Source organism: Neopelma chrysocephalum, unplaced genomic scaffold (genome assembly GCF_003984885.1).
Source record: "Neopelma chrysocephalum unplaced genomic scaffold, ASM398488v2 Primary Assembly neopelma1_25, whole genome shotgun sequence".
NCBI classification, from domain to species: Eukaryota; Metazoa; Chordata; class Aves; order Passeriformes; family Pipridae; genus Neopelma; species Neopelma chrysocephalum.
This window is the reverse complement of record NW_020897694.1, coordinates 3,658,870-3,673,363: the sequence shown is the minus strand read 5'-3', so window position 1 is coordinate 3,673,363 and position 14,494 is coordinate 3,658,870. Positions and strand designations below refer to the sequence as shown.

The 14,494-nt window shown below is 41.4% G+C and overlaps 1 long non-coding RNA gene across 3 annotated transcripts in view; it reads right to left on the bottom strand.

Moving 5' to 3' along the window:
- Positions 1-14,494, bottom strand: part of LOC113963348 — a 34,011-nt gene that overhangs the window by 9,992 nt on the left and 9,525 nt on the right. The window contains exon 2 of one of the 3 annotated variants that reach the window (XR_003532768.1): positions 1,141-1,335. The exons of 1 other annotated variant lie outside the window; for it this stretch is intronic. This is a non-coding gene — a long non-coding RNA (uncharacterized LOC113963348). Of the gene's footprint in view, positions 1-1,140; positions 1,336-13,212; positions 13,405-14,494 lie in introns of all 3 variants that reach the window. One more of the 3 variants, XR_003532770.1, reaches the window with a different exon arrangement.

Here is a 14,494-nt window from a genome sequence, read left to right as displayed (position 1 = left end):
TTCTTTAGCAGATTAAACAGATGTCCTAGTTGCAGGGAGGAGGAGCCTAGAGCCATGTCGGCATGGCTAGGTTCTGTTCTATACACCCACATCATCATGGGGGGCATGGTTTTGGAGGGAAGAAAAAGGTGAATGTACACTGGAAGTGCACCATTTTGTTCCATTTCTTCCTTGGGAAAGTAGCTGGAGACTGTCGAGGACCAAGAATCGGAATGGGAATGATTCCAGAAATGGAAAAATATGTACAGCGATTGAACAGACTTTATGATGCAGATTTCATAGTTGTTATGCATATACATTGTATGTTTCCCCAGAATTTGTATCTTCCGGGCATGTCCCGGCTTGTTCACCTCCCTGCTCCTCTGTTTCTCTGCCAATTGGCTGGAGAAGCTGCAGCAGGAGACAGCCCCCATTTACCCTTTCCTCCCCTGGTTCCTCCTGCGCTCCTCCCCCTTTTGCCCGTGTCCCTATCCTGGTTTGTCCCCTCGCCTGTCTGTCTCCTGCTCCACCCTATGTTCTGGCCCTTTCCCTCCGGAGCTGATAAAAAACCTCGTGCGCGCTGGAATAAAGACTCTACCTGCATCCCACCTTTGTGTCCCGGATCCGTGCTGTGTCGCGGCCCCGTTCCCCTCCCCCCTTCGGACAGCGGCAGGAGACCAGGGCTGAGGCCTCTGTCCCTCTCCCGCTGCTGTCTGTCCCTTCCCATCCCTAGGGAAGAACACAACTCCAAGCAGTGAACGCAGCTGAGCCCATCAGAGTGCGCATGCCGCAGCACTGGTGCTGGAAGCAGCTGTGGGAAGTGAAGCGGCAGTGAGCTGAGCCCAGCCAAGCCCAGCCAATTACTGTCAAGTCTCAGTGCCTTGAGCTGGAGGACTGTGACTGCAAGAACGATCGACTCCCTGTCAATGCTGAAATTGTGCAGGATCTGCTGCTTCAGCTGGATACTTACAAACCTATTGGGCCTGATGGGATTCATCCAAGGATCCTCAAAGATCTAGCTGATATCATCGAACACCGCCGAGGCGAGCCAAGACTAAGCTGAGCAGTGCAGTCCAGGAATGGAGCAGGCAGAGTTGTGGAGGTGACTCCAAAGCAGTGAACACAGCTGAGGGGAGCTGGCAGTGTGGAAGAAAGTCAAACCTGAGCAGAGCTAGGTGGCACAGCATGGAATCAAACCCAAGCAGAGCAGGGCAGTACTGCTCAATGCAGATGATCCAGCTTTTGGGGGGTTTGTTTGTGACTGTTTTTTGTTGTCTTGGGCTAGGGGATGGGAGACACCAGCTGCAGAGAGTGTCTGCCGTCTTGTCTTTGTCTCGGGACACCATGTGGCACTAGCTGTGGAGAGCATCCACCACCTTTTCTTTGTCTCAGGAACAACTGCATGTCACTGCTAGCTGTGGAATGTCCGCCATCTTGCTTTGACTCGGCAGCCACACGGAACTGAATCAAGGTGGTGTAAATCACCCTCTTTTCGTAAACTTTTGTTATAAATATTGCTCCTGTTACTGTGTCTTTCTTATTCTATTGCTGTTTGTTTTCAATAAATAGTTATCTCAACCCATAATGTCTACCATTATCCCCCTCTCACTGGAGGGAGTGGGAGGAAGGGGAGCAGTTTGTTTGGAGTTAAATTCCCCACTGGTTTGGAACCACCACAGCAAAACAAAATATTTTTCCAAAAAGAATCAAGGGTATCTATGAGGTCATTTCTTAGAAAGACACAGATTTTTGTACTATTGTTCTAGTAAAAATCTATTTGAGATTAAGTATTTTACAACATTCAATTAAATTATCACTACCTATTATCCAACATATCAAGAAAGTATGAATCTCTCAGTAGGCAAACTGCTTCTTTTTTTTTTTTAATCCCCCTTGTTAGGCAGTTAGAAAATTCTGATGCATAAAGCTAAGGTTTTGTGCAGCCACAGATGAGACTCCAGCTCCTGGGGAAAGATCTATGCCATCTATGGATACTTCAAGCTGCAATATATTTAAGGATGAATACACAGTCATTCCATTGCACAAACATCCTTCCTACTACATATGTTATGTGATTACAACAGGATAAAATTAGCATGCTCCTCCACACTATTATTTTCATTATAAAAAGTAAATGTTTTCTATGTGAAATACAGATAACTTACACTTTATTTTCCTTTCTATGTGCTTCAATCAGTCTGAACTACAAGTGCTAGACTCAACATCAAAACTTTTAGTATGGACTAGGATTTTTTTTTAATGGAATATTTTATGGTTGTCGAGCATCTGATATATTTTAAATGCTGTCTCTCGCCAGCTCTGAATGTAGGGCTAAATAATGAACAATCACAGAAATTGGCTCAATTACGTGACTGCCAGAGGTAACTGAAGGTTTCAGAATATGGCTTGCAATAAACAGGGTAAGCAAGTTCATTTTCCTCTCAGCACAGTTAAGGGAATAGCATTAAGGTAACATTTCTAAGCTCCTTGGATTTTACACTAGGCTCCTGGGTCTAAAGAAGAAGATTTATAACTACCAGTGTGAAAGACCCAAAGAGCTTGTGATTCCAGCAACCACTGAGATGTTATGTTGCAGAACAGAGCCCAGAGAGACTTTCCTTCTCTTACTCCTCTTTAATCAGGTCTCTGATTTTCCCTAAGACAAAGTAAATAAAAGAAGCACTTGCATTTCATTCTGTCCCTTCCAGGCAAGCCACACATGACATGAAAACACCAGAGACACACTAAGAATTGTTTTCTTCTAACAAGAAACTTACCTGTCTAAATTTACTGGAGTAAGATAAACAGTAGTATCCTCAAAGTTATATTTTCAATTTTATTCTCTATTTCATAGTAGCACTAATTCCACAGTCCTTAGTGTCATTGCCTTTTGTCCTAATAGATTTTTAAAGGAATAGGCCAAATAGTATTTCTGTGTTGAGACACAATAAAGACATACACCGACTAGCTGTAAACAAGCTTCTCGGTGAGAAGGAAATAAAAAGAAATTAGCCTGTGGAGTCCTACACTGCTGTGGCTAGACCACTTTCAGTGCCTAAACTACCCTAAGTCAGATGGCATTTGCAAATGAAGTGGAGGCAAAGGCTGCTGAAGAGCCAATTTCTAAGTCATATGAAAGCCAGAAGTCAGAAAGAAATTAGAAGTTACTAATACAATTGATAATTAAGGGAAATTCTCAGTATCATTTACATGCTTGAGGACACTGACACTGGAAAAGCCTAGTGACACTGAACTCGTGTTGTGAACAAACTTTGCCCTATAAATAATAAGCTGTGCTGACAGAAAGAAAGCATTTTCTCCAGTATATACTGGAGAAAATATGTAGGCTACTGCTCATCATCACCCAGGTAGTATAGACAACAGAAAAAATCCATCTCATGCAGAATATGGGATTTTTGCATATTAATGGCTATTCCTTATGCTAAATTATATTTTTTATATGTTGAGAGAGAATTTAGTTGAAAAATATTTTTAAAACCTGTGTTATGATAAGGAAATAGGCAATCTTGAAAAATATTCAGATAGTGCTAATGAATGGGTATGAGGAAACTTAGATTCTTGCAGTGATGAAGATACCTCCTAGAGCTACTATGTGAATGTAATGAATTACTCTTCTTTCAGCTAAGCATAATGTCTAGGAAAGGCACAGTCAAAACGAACTTTCCAAATTGTTTGAAGACAGAAATTCTATTTTGGACTTCTATTTCAATCTAGACTAAAACTAGAATTCTAGGTAAGAGCCACCATTATGAATGCATAGGGCAAATGAGTAAGCAGAAATAAGATCATAGAATAGTGTCCAACATTATAAATGATTTTAAGATTCTAGTCTGTTAGGTATTTGAAGGCAGTATTAGAGAAAAACACCTATGTGTAGCAAAAAGCAGACATCAGAGCCATTGATTTAGCCCTTGATTACTATGCTGTTCCCCAAAAATAAGATTAAGAAAATTATTGCTGGATGTAAGGCTGGAATGTGGTCCCAGAGTGTTTCCACGGAACAACTTCTTACTACACAAGACAATGGTAAAAAGATAATTAATCACATTCTGAAAGCTGGTGTAGATAAACCATATGCATATTATTTGAACATCTTAATCACAATTTGAAAAAAATAATAAATATAATGGTAAGTAAATGATTCTGTTGACTACAGAAAACTTCAGCCAATAGAAGGCAGCTACCCATTTCCATATTTAGCTGATTAACTCATTAAAGTGTCAGGAGAAAAATCTTTCAGTAGTTTGGTTCCAGCATTTGGATGTCACCACATGAAACTAACACTGGCAGATAAAGCAAGAACTACTTTTGAGACACTCACAGAGGTTTCAGACCCAATGAATACCTTTGTGAGTCATGAATGCCCTGGAAATGTTTCAGAAGGTAGTAAATGATCTATTACAAATTTTGAGATATGAAGATAACTTCACAACTTGGACGACTCAATTTTTTTTCTCATGAAACATAGAAGGAAATCTGGTAAGAGTTAAAAAGAATTTTAGAGTGAGGAAAATGAGTGTTGTTTTGTTAAAAAGCAATTAATCCTTCTCAGATACTGAGTTGACAAAGGTGGGTTTCTCAAGCATCAGAAAACCAGCATTATGAGAGAATGCAAAAGGCAAATTGATTTGTAAGTTCCACAGAAGATCTATCTGAAAGTTTACATTGCAGGCAAAACTATGAGATTTCCAGAATGATTTTGTCCAGACTGAGGAACATTTAAAACTTCTGTAGTGCAGAGAGCTGCTGGAAATCAGGAGACTCATGGAGTGCATTGAGGGTAACTTTTGAAGACAAGTGATAGACAACTCTATAGTGAACCTGTTCATCACCAGTGCAAGTGAGCTAATTGATGACATCAAGATTGGAGGCAGTCTGGGCTGTGGTGATCGTACACTAGTGTAGTTTGTAGTCCTGAGAGATATGGGTCAGTTAAAGAATTAAGTCAGGACTGAATTTTGGGAAAGTAAAATTCCAGCTGCTCAGGCAAGGAGAAGGCTTAGGTTCCAAACACCTTCTTTCACAGAATCACAGAATATGCTGAGTTGGAAGGGATCTACAAAGATCATTGATTCCAGCTCCTAGATCTGCACAGGACTATCCCCTCTGTGTCTGAGACTATTGTCCAAATGCTTCTTGAAATCTGGCAGGCTTCATGGCTAGGCTTCGCTAATGAAGATTTGGGAAGGGCTCTACCCACGTTTGTTGCACGCGCGTTGGTGGTTAAAAAGGCCAATATGAGATAGGCATGTCCGGTTGCAAAAGGCACAGCAGAAAGACTTCTTAGATGGTATATTCTGCAAGACACGATTCTTTCTGTGCTGTCTTTTCTCCTCGAGAGTGATCCTGCATGCGTTCTCAAAGGAAACAGCAGCGTTATAGATGGTGTGTCTCCAGGCCTGCCGATTTGAGGCCAGAGTAGACCAGTTATGGTGGTCAATATGCCCAAGGCTGAGATTTTGTTTCAAGGAGTCCTTGTATCTTTTCTTCGGGGCTCCTCTCTTGCGGCAGCCAGTGGCAAGTTCACCATAAAGCAGGATCTTAGGGAGGCGGTGGTCCTTCATCCTGGACACGTGCCCTGCCCAACGCAGCTGTGTTCTCAGTAACATGGCCTCAATACTTGTGACTGCTGCTTGTTCTAGAACAGATGTATTGGTCACATAATCTGACCAGTGGATGTTTAGGATTGTACGGAGGCAGCGTTGATGGAAGTGTTCTAGGAGACGCAGGTGGTGGCGGTAGATGACCCATGATTCAGATCCGTATAAGAGAGTAGACAGCACTATGGCTCTGTAAACACTGATCTTTGTACTTTTCTTCAGGTGTTTATTTCACCAAACTCTTTTATGAAGCTTTCTGAAAGCATTATATGCCTTTGCTAACCTGTTGTCTATCTCTCCGTCAATCTTACCATCCGAGGAGATGAGGCTGCCTAGGTAACTGGCAGGCTTAGTGCTGTGACCACTTCCCTAGCCTGTTCCAGCACCCAGCCACCTGGGTGAAGAACCTTTTCCTAACATCCAATCTAAACCTCCCCTGACACAATTTCAGGCCGTTTCTTTGGGTCCTGTCACTGGTCACCACAGAGAAGAGATCAGTGCCTGACCCTTCTCTTCACCTTATGAGGAAGTTGTAGATTGCAATGGGGTCTCCCCTCAGGCTCCTCCAGGCTGAACAGACCAAGTGACCTCAGCTGCTCCTCATACAGCTTCCCCTCAAGGCCCTTCATGATCTTCATTGCCCTCTTTTGGATGCTCTCTAGCAGCTTAATATCTTTCTTATATTGTGGTGCCCAAAACTGCACACAATATTCAACATGAGGCTGCACCAATGCAGAGCAGAGTGGGACAACCACCCCCTTGACTGCCTGGTGATGCTTTGCCTGATGCCCCCCAGGACATGGTTGGCCCTCCTGGCTGCCAGGGCACTTCTGACTCATATTCAACTTGCCACTGACCAGGACCTCCAGGTCCCTTTCTGTGGCACTGCCCGTCAGCATCTCGTTCCCCAGTCTGTACACACATCTGAGGTTGTTCCATTTCAGGTGCAGTATCCGGCACTTTCCCTACTTGAATTTCATATGATTGGTAATTTCCCAGTCCTCTAATTTGTCGAGGTCTCTCTGCAGGGCCTCCCTGCCTTCAAGGGAGTCAACAGCTCCTCCCAGTTTTGTGATGTCTGCAAATTTGCTTCGTATCCCCTCCAGTCCTGTGTCCTAGCAGTTTATGAAGATGTTGAAGAGTACAGAGCCTAGGATGGAGCCCTAGAGAAGTCCACTAGTGACAGGCCACCAGTCTAATGTTACCTCATTCACTATTACTCTTTGTTCTTTGCCTCAGCCTTCATTAGCAACCTCTCTACCCACACCTCTCAAGTGGATGGACAGCAGGATAGGGACTGGGGGAGCAGAGTCCTCCCCTCTGTAGAAGAAGATCAGGGTTGACACCCTTTCTCATCCAGATCCGGATCTGGTTGAAAAGATAAGGCAAAAAGGATGAGAAAGTTTGACAACATCTGACAAACCTGAACCTACGTAAGTCTATGGGATCCGATGAGCTGTATCCCAGAGCCTCAAGGGAATTGGCTGATGCAATTGCCAAGCAACTCTCTGCTGTATTTGAAAAGTCATGTCAGTCAGGTGAAGTCCCTGTTGAGTGGAAAGAGGGAAACATACCCATTTTTATAAAGGGTAGAAAGGAGGGCCCTGGGAACTACTGATGTGTCGGCCTCACCCCTATGCCTGGGAAGATCATGGAACAGATCCTCCTAGAACCCATGCTAAAGCACATGGAGGACAGGCAGATGATTCAAGACAGCCACCACGGCTTCATCAAAGGCAAGTCCTGTCTGACCAGCCTCATGGTCTTCTACAATGGAGTGACTACATCAGTGGACAAGGGAAGGGCTATGGATGTCATTTATCTGGACTTCTGTAGGGTCTTTGTCACAATCCCCTGTAGCATCCTCTCTCTAGATTGTTGACGTATGGATTTGATGGACTGTTTAGTGGGCAAGGAATTGGTTGGATGTTTGTACTTAGACAGTCAACAGCTCAATGTCCAGATGAAAATCAGCTATGAGTGGTGTCCTTCAGAGGTCCATACTAGGGCCACTATTTTTTAATATCTTCATCAGTGACAGAGACAGTGGGACTGAGTGCACCCTCAGAAAATTTGCAGGTGACTCCAAGCTGAGGGAGATTAGATCTTAGGGAAAAATTCTTTACTGAAAGGGTGGTCAGGTGTGGGGTTACAAGCAAGTTAATACAGGATGCTTGTTGTGTAATGGTCATGGTGTACACTGGGAGTTGAAGTTCTGATGGAAGCCCATGAAAAGATGACCAATTAGAAGTGTCCTGGGAAGAAGCTTTAAAATGATTTGATAGGGCTGCGCTGGCCCCCCCCATGTTGTGTTATCATGCCTTTTTCGAATATAAGAACTTGTTCAGCCATTAATAAAGGATTTTCCATTTTCCATCATCCCAGAAGGGTCCATTTTCCATCATCCCAGAAGGGTCTTGTTTATATCACTGCCACAGTCAGGCATTGGAAAAGGCTGCCCAGAGAAGTGATGGAATTGCCATCCCTGTAAGTGTTCAAAAGGTGTGTGGATGTGGCACCTGGGGACATGGTTTAGTGATGAACACAGTGGGGCTAGGTTAACGGTTGGACTAGATGATCTTAGAGGTCTTTTCCAATCTTAATTGTTCTATGAGGGGTGTGGTTGACATGCCTGAGGGACAAGATGCCATCCAGAGGGACCTGGATAAGGTTGAGAAGTGGGGCCATGGGAACTTCATGAGGTTCAACAAGGCCAAGTTCAAGGTCCTGCCTGGGTCAGGGAAATCCCTACTATCATTAAAGTCTGTAGGATGAATGGGTTGAGATCAGCCCTTCTGAGAAAGACTTGGGTGTGCTGGTGGTTGAAAAACAGAACATGAACTGGCAAAATACGCTCGCAGTCCTGAAAGCCGACTATATCCTGGGCTGTAACAAAAGAAGCATGGCCAACACGTAGCGGGAATTCATTCTCTCCCTCTGCTCTGGTGAGACCCAAGCTGGAGTACTGCACCCAGATCTGGGGTCCTCAGTACGGGAAAGACACCAACAGCAGGTCCGGAGGAGGGTGATAAAGACTATCAGAAGACTGGAACACCTCTTCTGTGATAAAAAGCTGAGAGAGTTGAGGTTGTTCACCTTGGAGAAGAGAAGGCTCTGGGAAAGCCTTATTGCAACACTCTAGTACTTGAAGGAGGCTTATAAGAAAGATGGGAACAGACTTTTTAGCAGGGTCTGTTATGATAGAATAAGGAGTAATGGTTTTAAACTAAAAGAGGGTAGATTCAGACCAACAGAAGGAAGAAATTTTTTACAATGAAGGTAGTGAAACACTGGGACAGGTTGCCCTGAGAAGTGGTAGGTGCTTCAACCCTGGAAACATGCAAGGTCAGACTGGATGGGGCTTCGAGCAACCTGTTCTAGTAGAAGATGTCTCCCAGCTCATTGCCAGGATGAGATGACTTTTAAAGGTACCTTCAAATTCAAACTATTCTATTATTCCATGATTCTGGAATCATTGAAGAAAGAACTTTTAGGCCATACTGTGTCAGGCATGTCATTGAGTCTAAGCTAGTCACCTTAGGTTGTTTATATTGTTAAACAAGTGTTATGAGTGCTGTAGACTGACAGCTTTTTATCTCCTCTTTAGAATGATATATGACCACATGAAAGAAAAGATTTTTATCTCTCCTAATTACAAACACCTACAGGTTCTCTTGAACATCTAAATGCGCATTTTGTAGGAAATAGCTTTGGTCATGTTGTTTTCAATAGTGGTGCTTCTCTCTCTGTATTCTCTAAAGAGAGGCATCAACTTACTAAGCTTGGTAATTAAGTTTTTGATGGTTAAACTTAGATGAGATTAATCTCACACTTGTATTTCTTATTGTACATATATATTAGGTATGGATTTCACAACATATTGAGGCCATAGTGAGATATAATAGGTCCTCATGAAGTCATATTATCTGGGCTAATACTGCTATGGATTTTTTACTTTGCTGAATGTTCCATTTGTCATTAGCTTGGCAGGTTGGTAAGCGAAACAAGGTTATTACTGTTCTCATTTGGGAGGGTGATGACATTCAAATGAGGCTTGTGAAACTGGGAACTAGAACATTACATGGGCTCGGCTACTTGTAGTATTGAAAAACAATTCTAAAGAAGTTTGATTCTGAAAAAGAACATAAAGTCCATAAATGAGTGGCCATTGCACCAGCTATTATATTGCTCTGGGGCTAATACCTGCTACTTTGCTGGTGGGACAGTATGCTCAGTCACAACATCAATGACCTGTAGGCAGTCCTGAGACCTGTCTGGACAGAGACTAGCTTTCATTTGAATGAATTGCAGAGCGCAGCTATTTCTTAGGCCTATTTGTAAACCTATCTATGCTTTTCTAAAGCTTACTCATACGTTAAGGAATTGATGAGTCAATTTTCCAGTCTCGTCAGCCTTCCAAGCCCTGGTAGTTCTCAAAAAAACTGACATCATGAACTCCAAAGGCAAAAATGCTAGTTAAAAATCAGGTTTTAGTAGCTCTTGATAGTGTGTTGATAGTTCTTCTGAAAAAAAATCTTGAATATGCTCTAATATTCCCTTCTTCTTCAAATGAGGAAAGCATGCCTTTGTATTAGTTTTGTATAAGTATTGAGTATCTTCAAAAGACTGATGTCTTGCAGTACATTTATGCAGTGTCACCAGAACTGGAGATAATTATCTAGGTGAAACAGATTTTTTTCCACTACAGATTTGGCCTATCTCTCAGGAGAAAATAGTGAAGCAGTACAACTTTTTTTAGTGCATATTCAGCTTTAGATTTTAAAGAGCATGGCCTTTTTTGGGGAAAGGTCACATATGAATTGCTTCAATATATTATCATACCAAGAAACGAGTGTTCCAATGAATATTTAGGTGATGATATTTCAGTGGCTTTTTTCTCTTCTCTCGACCCACCATTGATCAATTGTAAATCCTAGAAAAATACATCTAGACTTCTCAAAGCACGCTCTTTAACTCTGGCCCAGATGCTTTTGTCACCTTTAGACTTTGTTGCAAAAAATTGCTTGCCCCTTAAAATGTCATTCCTCTCACTCCTCTCTAGACTTTGCAGTAGCTCACTTGCTTCACGTTAGAAGATTTTTGGGGCACATGTAATGCTAAGTGTGAGGTCACAAGAGGAACATATTTCCAAGTGACATTTGTAAAAAAAATGCCAGGTTGATGGTCTAAGGGCAGAGCAGGACATCCACTGAAAACACTATTGTATTTCAGAAGGATAACACTACACTGAAGCTGGGATATTCTGGGTTTGAATTGGGAATTATTTAACTTACATAGAATCATAGCATCATAGAATAGTTTGAATTGGAAGGGCCTTTAAAGATTATCTAGTTCCAACCACCTTGCCATGTGCAGGGACAACTTCCACTAGACCAGATTGTTCAAAGCCCCATCCAACCTGGCCTTGAACACTGCCAGGGATTAGGTATTCACAACTTCCCTGGGCAACCTGTTCCACTGCCTCACCACCCTCACAGTGAAGAATTTCTTCTTCATAACTAATCTAAATCTATTCTTTTTAAGTTTAAAGCCACTTCCCTTCTCCTATCTCTCCATGCCCTTGTCAAAATCCCTTCTACTCTCTTCTAGGTCCCCTTTAGGTACTGGAAGGCTGCACTAAGGTCTGCCTTCTTATGTTGGGGACCTCAGAGCTGAATGATGAATGCTGGGGGACCTAGAGTTGAACACACTACTCCTTTCTCATCCTTATTACCTTGTACAGAAACACCAGTGAGATCCCTAGACGTCCATAGGAACCACAGAGGAGCCATAGGACCCACTGAGATATGCAGTTTATATTTCATTGGTGTGTATTTTACACCACTCTTTCCCAACCTTTCCCAGCATATCGGTTCTCTGATCTGGCCTCCTGTGCAGTTTAAAAGATATAATACCCAAATTTCTGCCACCAAACAGCATTTTGCCCTCTGATCTTTAGATTTCTTTAAATCTTCAATTTAGAGAGCCACCTTTCTACCAATTATGTTTCTCACAAAAGTGGACAATCTTCAGAAACTTTACGCATACCTGTCTGAGCAAATATTAACATGAGTTGTTTGGGGGGGTTCCCCTCTTTTTAGTTACTGTTACAGAAGATTTAGGCAAAAAATATTACTGGAGAAATTACTAAGGAGTTATTTTAAAATAAATTGTTGCAAAGAAATATGTTGCAAATAAAATATTTTTAAGTATAAGATGTAGTCTATTTTTACAGAAATACATAGGGCTGTACAAGCCAGTTACACTGAACTATGCGTATTTAATTTTGATTTCTTAGACTTTTAAGCTTATGTACTAAATATTAAACATCTTAGAAAAGTAACACCTTTTTACATTATATGTTATTACATCTAACAAAAATAATGCCCAAAAATAACTGATTAAAAGAAGAACTTAGAATGTGTCTTGATTGCTTTTTTAACTTTTTGGGATATAGCCAGATGCTGGTTTACAGAACAGCTGGAGCTGTTCAGTAGATGACAGCTCCATTGCTGTTAGTTATCATTCCTCACTTGAGATGTGATAACTGGATTCATGACTACCGCCGGCCCATTTCAGGCCAAATAAACCAGATTGTTTTAAGGAAGCAACGCAAGTCATTTAGGCAAACTCAATTTACTTATACTGAACTGAACTAAGAATGAACCCAGAAACATACCCACTTTTATTCCATCTAATTCTACTACAGTGCAAAACCAAAAAGCCCAGGACTCCTATACAGACATTGAAGAGAAGGAGAGGCACCTCTAGAAGGTGATTCTTTCCATCTGAATCATTACATGTAAATGCTTCAATCTCTTTATCAGCTATCAGAAAAGTCTGAGCTATTAGTTTAGATTCAACAACCATAAGGGCATACAAGTTGATTCCTGTAGTTCGTTAGAATAAATTAAACTCTCAAAGACTGCTTCACATATGAGGGTAATATGTGAGGTGTTTAGTGGATGAGGAGTAATTCCTTCTTAAACAATTGCAGCTGTAGCAGGCAAGTTCTTTATAACTGATATATTAACTTTTCCATAGGTCTCTAAGACAAAGTCATACTGTGACTGCTTGCAACCCATATTAAATGCTTGCTTTTGAAATACAATTGTACCTTTACATCCCTTTTGGAAAAAATACCTAGATGTAACAGTAAGCTTCTGGGAAGGGTTGTATGAACCAAAATTATTCATTTAATGTGTACCGCTTTGTGGGATGCACTACTTTTTCTCTGTATGGCAAATCCATCCTACAAACTAGTAGAAGGGAAAAGATAAAACACACATTCCTCATCCTTGTTTACTTTCCTTTGATTACTTTGGGAGGAGTGGAAGGGTTAAATAGTTCAGCAAAGTTGAAAGAGAACAAGTTTAAGCAACTGGATCGTGAAGCTAATTACTTTTATTTACACTTACTGCTATATTAATGTTAGTATTATTTAAAATAGATTAGGTATGGCTATGTCTTCATTGGATAATTAGCTGAAGTGATGTGGGTATGAGCATCCAAGCAACTTTAACTGTATTTAAACAGAAACATTCAAGCCATTTAAGTCTTCACTCTCTATGTTGCAAGAAAATTATGTTATAAAAGTTTTCTGTTACAACACCTGACATTCTCTAGGCTTCTTCTAGTGAATGTGGAAGAGCTTACTTGTCTTTATAGATCTGACGGAAGAAAGTGACCTTATTGTGAGAAGGCTGTGAAGCTGTTTAGCAGATATCCTCAGTAAAAAGTGATCATCTTGCTAATTTGAGTAAGAATACCAGTCAGGCTTAATTAGTTCCACAAAGTAAGCTACCTGTCAAAATGAAAAGCCAAAGATTTCACTGGTCTGGAGGAAAGCACCTAATCTTGTTTTTCTATGAGCTGCTGAGCTAATCTAATATCTCATTGACGACAAAACGGTGAGCCTTGGTCCTCCGCCTTTCCTTGTTGCAGTCTGGGTGCTTGTTGGATCCACCATTCACTAATCCAAAAGAAAACTATTCTTTTTGGTTGGTTGGGGTTTTTGGTTATTTTTCTTCAAAATTGGCCATTTTAACTGGATCATGGTCTTTCAGCCATGAAAACAGTGGACATTGTTTTTCAGTGGACATTTTCTTTCAATGAAAACAGTGGGCATTGCCAATATTGGAATGGGGAGGGGAGAAGAAGAGAGGGAGAGGAGAGGGAGAGGACAGGGGTAAGAAAAAGAGGAAGAAAGGGATATGCTAATGCTGCTGACCTGCTACCGTACCAATGAGTGTAGTGGTAACTGTGTGCAGAATTTCTTTTACACTTGTTACACTCTGGATTTTAAGTTACAAGCTGCTCAGAGCAGTTACATTTATTTAAGACTTTTAACAAGTCTTTTGGATCGTTATTGCCTAGAGTTCACGTCCAGAGAAAACACTACTATGCCATCTCTAAGATAATTTCTTTTAATTAAGTGAGAGAAATAAGGTAACCTTTACCTTGGTAAAAGGTTTTACATATAGCAGGTAACATAACTGAAGAAAAGCATCTACTAAAACACCCGGTACAGAGACACAAAAACACACACTACAGACAATCAATATACCAGCTTTAGTAAAACACAATTCATTGGTTTTAAGTTACCCACAGGAGAAAAAGAGTAAAAGAAGAAAAAAGAGTAAAGAAAGAAAGAAGAAAGAGAGAAGGAGAGAGAGGAGAGAAAAATAGTTATTGCAAAGATTTGATGGTTCACATGGTGCAGGCTGGAAGAGAGGAGAGAGCTCACATGGAGCCTTGTGCATTCATATAGTTTGGTTTTGCCTCCCAGGCAAAATATCTGAGTAAGGCAGGCCTTATCACATACTTGCAGGCCTAGGCCCAGCCCTTACACACACACACACACACACACACACACACACACACACACACACACA